This window comes from Lolium rigidum, chromosome 7 (genome assembly GCF_022539505.1).
Source record: "Lolium rigidum isolate FL_2022 chromosome 7, APGP_CSIRO_Lrig_0.1, whole genome shotgun sequence".
Classification (NCBI taxonomy): domain Eukaryota; kingdom Viridiplantae; phylum Streptophyta; class Magnoliopsida; order Poales; family Poaceae; genus Lolium; species Lolium rigidum.
Genome location: NC_061514.1, coordinates 103,372,691 through 103,379,025, shown reverse-complemented (window position 1 = coordinate 103,379,025; position 6,335 = coordinate 103,372,691).

The following is a 6,335-nucleotide window of genomic DNA, read 5'->3' as shown; positions in this document are numbered from 1 at the left end:
CGTTGAACACATGACCGAGTTATCTACTTTGAGTAGCTTGTTTTCTGATGATGTTAAGAAGCGTACTTACTTTGTTGCTAAAATCTTTCCATTCTCATTAAAGGATGACGCTAAAACCTGGTATAATAGTTTGCCACCTAGCTCTATTAAAAGTCCAAAAGAATTGCTTGTTGTTTTCTTCCGGAAATACTTTCTCGCTAGTGCTCAACATGCTTGCTTTGCAGAGAGTTTATAATTTTGATCAAGGAGATGAAGAGAAATTGCCTGAGGCTTGGGCAAGATTTTGCTCTCTTATTAGAGCTCTGCCTGACCATGATTTGGAAAAGCATGATTTACTTGATATATTTTATAGTGGACTAACCATTGAGTCTAGGGCATACCTGGATAGTTGTGCTGGGCTGTGTTTTCGGAAAAGAACTCCAGACGACCGATACGTCTCCGACGTATCGATAATTTCTTATGTTCCATGCCACATTATTGATGTTATCTACATGTTTTATGCACACTTTATGTCATATTCGTGCATTTTCTCGGAACTAACCTATTAACAAGATGCCGAAGTGCCGCTTCCTGTTTTCCGCTGTTTTTGGTTTCGTAAATCCTAGTAACGAAATATTCTCGAATCGGACGAAATCAACGCCAAAGATCTTAGAATCCCCGGAAGCATCCAGAACACACCGAGAAGTCGAGGGGGCCACAGGCCCACCAAACTGCAGTGCCGGCGCGCCGTAGGGGGCCGCGCCGCCCTATAGTCCGGCCCCCCGTCAGCCCTCCTGCGCCGCCTCTTCGCCTATATAAAGCCCCTGGATCGAAAACCCTGATGCGAAAAACCACGAGACGGAAAACCTTCCAGAGCCGCCACCATCGCGAAGCCAAGATCTGGGGGACAGGAGTCTCTGTTCCGGCACCCTGCCGGAGTGGGGAAGTGCCCCCGGAAGGCTTCTCCATCGACACCGCTGCCATCTCCACCGCCATCTTCGACACCGCTGCTGCTCCCATGAGGAGGGAGTAGTTCTCCATCGAGGCTCGGGCTGTACCGGTAGCTATGTGGTTCATCTCTCTCCTATGTACTTCAATACAATAATCTCATGAGCTGCCTTACATGATTGAGATTCATATGATGATGCTTGTAATCTAGATGTCACTATGCTAGTCAAGAGAGTTTTACTTATGTGATCTCCGGAGACTCCTTGTCCCACGTGTGTAAAGGTGACAAGTGTGTGCACCGTGTGGGTCTCTTAGGCTATATTTCACGAATACTTACTCACCGTTATGAATGGCGTAGTGAAGTGTTTATTTATATCTCTTTATGATTGCAATATGTTTTGTATCACAATTTATCTATGTGCTACTCTAGTGATGTGTTATTAAAGTAGTTTTATTCCTCCCGCACGTGTGCAAAGGTGACAAGTGTGTGCACCGTGTTAGTACTTGGTTTATGCTATGATCATGATCTCTTGTAGATTGCGAAGTTAACTATTGCTATGATAATATTGATGTGATCTATTCCTCCTACATATGCGTGAAGGTGACAAAGTGTGCATGCTATGCTAGTACTTGGTTTAGTCTCGTTGATCTATCTTACACTAAAGGTTACTAAAATATGAGCATTATTGTGGAGCTTGTTAACTCCGGCATTGAGGGTTCGTGTAATCCTACGCAATGTGTTCATCATCCAACAAAAGTGTAGAGTATGCATTTATCTATTCCGTTATGTGATCAATGTTGAGAGTGTCCACTAGTGAAAGTCTAATCCCTAGGCCTTGTTCCTAAATATCGCTATCGCTGCTTGTTTACTGTTTTATCGCGTTACTACCGCCGCGTTACTACCGCTTGTTTACTCGTCCCGGGCAAAGCACTTTTCTCGGTGCCGTTGCTACTACTTATTCATACCACTCGTATTTCACTATCTCTTCGCCGAACTAGTGCACCTATTAGGTGTGTTGGGGACACAAGAGACTTCTTGCTTTGTGGTTGCAGTGGTTGCATGAGAGGGATATCTTTGACCTCTTCCTCCCTGAGTTCGATAAACCTTGGGTATCCACTTAAGGGAAACTTGCTGCTGTTCTACAAACCTCTGCACTTGGGGGCCCAACACTGTCTACAGGAAAGGAGGGGGAACGTAGACATCAACGACGCTGAAGAATTATTGGCTAAAATAGGCCGGAATTATGATGATTGGACTACGCCTGAACCAACTCCAACGCCAATAGTGAAGAAGAGGGGTTTAATTAAATTGAATGATGAAGATATGAGGGAAGCCAAGAAGTCTCTCAAGGAGAAAGGTATTAAATCTGAAGATGTGAAGAATCTACCTCCTATAGAAGATATATGTGAGATAATTCCCCCTTCATCCATGATTGAGGTAAATTCCCTTCAACGCTTTACTAGGGAAGATATTCCGTATTCAAAACCTCTTGCGCAATGCTTAGATGAGTTTGATAATTATATTGTTAAGCAAGAAAATTTTAATATGAGAGTAGAGAATCATCTAATGGAAAATTCTCAAGCTATTAGTCAATTGCATGATATTGTGGAGAGAACCTCCAATGATGTTAAGATGCTTGTTAAACATTTTCATATGATTCAAACTCAAATTGATCAACTCACTAAAGTGCAAAATGACTTGTTAGGAAATAATTCTAAAGAAAAACATGCTTATGAAGTAACAACTAGAGGTGGTGTCTCTACCCAGGATCCTCTATATCCCGAAGGGCATCCCAAAAGAATTGAACAAGATTCTCAACGCATTGAACCTAGAGCTCATTCTAAGAAAAAGAAAAAGAAACATAAGAATGTTGTAGAATCCTCTGAACCTGCTAATGATCCTAATAGTATTTCTATTTCTGATGCTGAAACTGAAAGTGGTAATGAACATGATAAAGATAATGATAAGAATGATACTCCCGATAAAGAAGAGGTTGAAGAAGAACCTGAAAAGCATGCTAAAAATAAAAAGTATACTAAAGAAGATTTTATTGCTGAGAAACATGGTAATGAAAGAGAACCTTGGGTGCAAAGAGAACGACAGCGAGCTCAGGGGAGCCGACTGTTTAAGCTATAAAATCCGCGAGGCAATGCCACCCAGGAAGTTCAAACCCACCCCTACTGACGCTGCCAAATACGATGGGCAGCAGGAGCCATGGTCCTGGATAGACGACTATCTGCAGACTGTGATTCTGCATAAGGGGAACCGTGATAGCAGCAATGCAGTGGCTTACAGCTCTACCTAAAGGATTCAGCGCGAGCCTGGTTAAGGGGTCTGCCGAAGGGTTCCATCAAATCATGGGACGACCTAGTAGATGCCTTCGTTGCCAATTTCCAAGCAACGTACAAAAGACCCGTCGGGATCTAAGAGTTACGGCATTGCCAGCAAAAGCAGAAGGAATCAATGCGCACATACATCGGGAGATTCACCAAACTCCTAAACGTTGTCGAAGATGTATCTGTCGACAGACCAATTGATGCCTTCAGCGATGGCATCCGACGTGAAAGCTACATAGAGGAACTCAGACGCAAAAAGCCAAAAACCATAACCAAGTTAATGGAAATCGCCAACAGCAGGGCTGGCGGCTGATTGCGCGTAATTAACACGTCCGTTGGGAACCCCAAGAGGAAGGTATGATGCGCACAGCAGCAAGTTTTCCCTCAGTAAGAAACCAAGGTTTATCGAACCAGTAGGAGCCAAGAAGCACGTCGAAGGTTGATGGCGGCGGATGTAGTGCGGCGCAACACCACGGATTCGGCGCCAACGTGGAACCCGCACAACAAAACCAAAGTACTTTGCCCCAACGAAACAAAGTGAGGTTTTCAATCTCACCGGCTTGCCGTAACAAAGGATTAGATGTATAGTGTGGATGATGATTGTTTGCAGAAAACAGTAGAACAAGTATTGCAAGTAGATTGTATTCGATGTAAAAGAATGGACCGGGGTCCACAGCTCACTAGAGGTGTCTCTCCCATAAGATAAATAGCATGTTGGGTGAACAAATTACAGCTTGGGCAATTGACAAATAGAGAGGGCATGACCATGCACATACATGATATGATGAGTATAGTGAGATTTAATTGGGCATTACGACAAAGTACATAGACCGCTATCCAAGCATGCATCTATGCCTAAAAAGTCCACCTTCAGAGTTATCATCCGAACCCCTTCCAAGCATTAAGTTGCAAACAACGCACAATTGCATTAAGTATGGTGCGTAATGTAATCAATAACTACATCCTCGGACATAGCATCAATGTTTTATCCCTAGTGGCAACAAGACATCCACAACCTTAGAACTTTCTCACACCGTCCTGCATTTAATGGAGGCATGAACCCACTATCGAGCATAAATACTCCCTCTTGGAGTTAAGAGTAAAAACTTGGCCGAGCCTCTACTAATAACGGAGAGCATGCAAGATCATAAACAACACATAGGTAATAGATTGATAATCAACATAACATAGTATTCTCTATCCATCGGATCCCAACAAACACAACATATAGCATTACGTATAGATGATCTTGATCATGTTAGGCAGCTCACAAGATCCGACAATGAAGCACATAAGGAGAAGACGACCATCTAGCTACTGCTATGGACCCATAGTCCAGGGGTGAACTACTCACTCATCACTCCGGAGGCGACCATGGCGGTGAAGAGTCCTCCGGGAGATGATTCCCCTCTCCGGCAGGGTGCCGGAGGCGATCTCCTGAATCCCCCGAGATGGGATTGGCGGCGGCGGCGTCTCTGGAAGGGTTTCCGTATCGTGGCTCTCGGTACTGGGGGTTTCGCGACGAAGACTATATGTAGGCGGAAGGGCAGGTAAAGGGGCGTCACGAGGGGCCCACACACCAGGGCCGCGCGGCCAGGAGGTGGGCCGCGCCGCCCTGGCGTGTCGCCGCCTCGTCGCACCACTTCATTTCCCTTTCGGTCTTCTGGAAGCTTCGTGTAAAAATAGGCCCCTGGGCGTTGATTTCGTCCAATTCCGAGAATATTTCCTTACTAGGATTTCTGAAACCAAAAACAGCAGAAAACAAGAATCGGCTCTTCGGCATCTCGTTAATAGGTTAGTGCCGGAAAATGCATAAATACGACATAAAGTATGCATAAAACATGTAGATATCATCAATAATGTGGCATGGAACATAAGAAATTATCGATACGTCGGAGACGTATCAGCATCCCTAAGCTTAGTTCTCGCTCGTCCCGAAAGTGTAAACAATAACAAAGATAATTTCTGGAGTGACATGTCATCATAACCTTGATCATACTATTGTAAGCATATGTAATGAATGCAGCGATCAAAACAATGGTAATGACATGAGTAAACAAATGAATCATAAAGCAAAGACTTTTCATGAATAGTACTTTCAAGACAAGCATCAATAAGTCTTGCATAAGAGTTAACTCATAAAGCAATAAATCAAAGTAAAGGTATTGAAGCAACACAAAGGAAGATTAAGTTTCAGCGGTTGCTTTCAACTTATAACATGTATATCTCATGGATATTGTCAATGTAAAGTAATATAACGAGTGCAATATGCAAGTATGTAGGAATCAATGCACAGTTCACACAAGTATTTGCTTCTTGAGGTGGAGAGAGATAGGTGAACTGACTCAACATAAAAGTAAAAGAAAGGCCCTTCGCAGAGGGAAGCATTGATTGCTATATTTGTGCTAGAGCTTTGGTTTTGAAAACAAGAAACAATTTTGTCAACGGTAGTAATAAAGTATATGTGTTATGTAAATTATATCTTACAAGTTGCAAGCCTCATGCATAGTATACTAATAGTGCCCGCACCTTGTCCTAATTAGCTTGGATTACCGGGATTGTCATCGCAATACACATGTTTTAACCAAGTGTCACAAAGGGGTACCTCTATGCCGCCCGTACAAAGGTCTAAGGAGAAAGCTTGCATTGGATTTCTCGCTTTGATTATTCTCAACTTAGACATCCATACCGGGACAACATAGACAACAGGATAATGGACTCCTCTTTAATGCATAAGCATGTAGCAACAATTAATGTTCTCATATGAGATTGAGGATATATGTCCAAAACTCGAAACTTCCACCATGGATCATGGCTTTAGTTAGAGGCCCAATGTTCTTCTCTAACATTATGCATGCTCTAACCATTAAATGAGTGGTAAATCTCCCTTACTTCAGTACAAGACGGACATGCATAGCAACTCACATGATATTCAACAAAGAGTAGTTGATGGCGTCCCCAGGAACATGGTTATCGCACAACAAGCAACTTAATAAGAGATAAAGTGCATAAGTACATATTCAATACCACAATAGTTTTTAAGCTATTTGTCCCATGAGCTATATATTGCA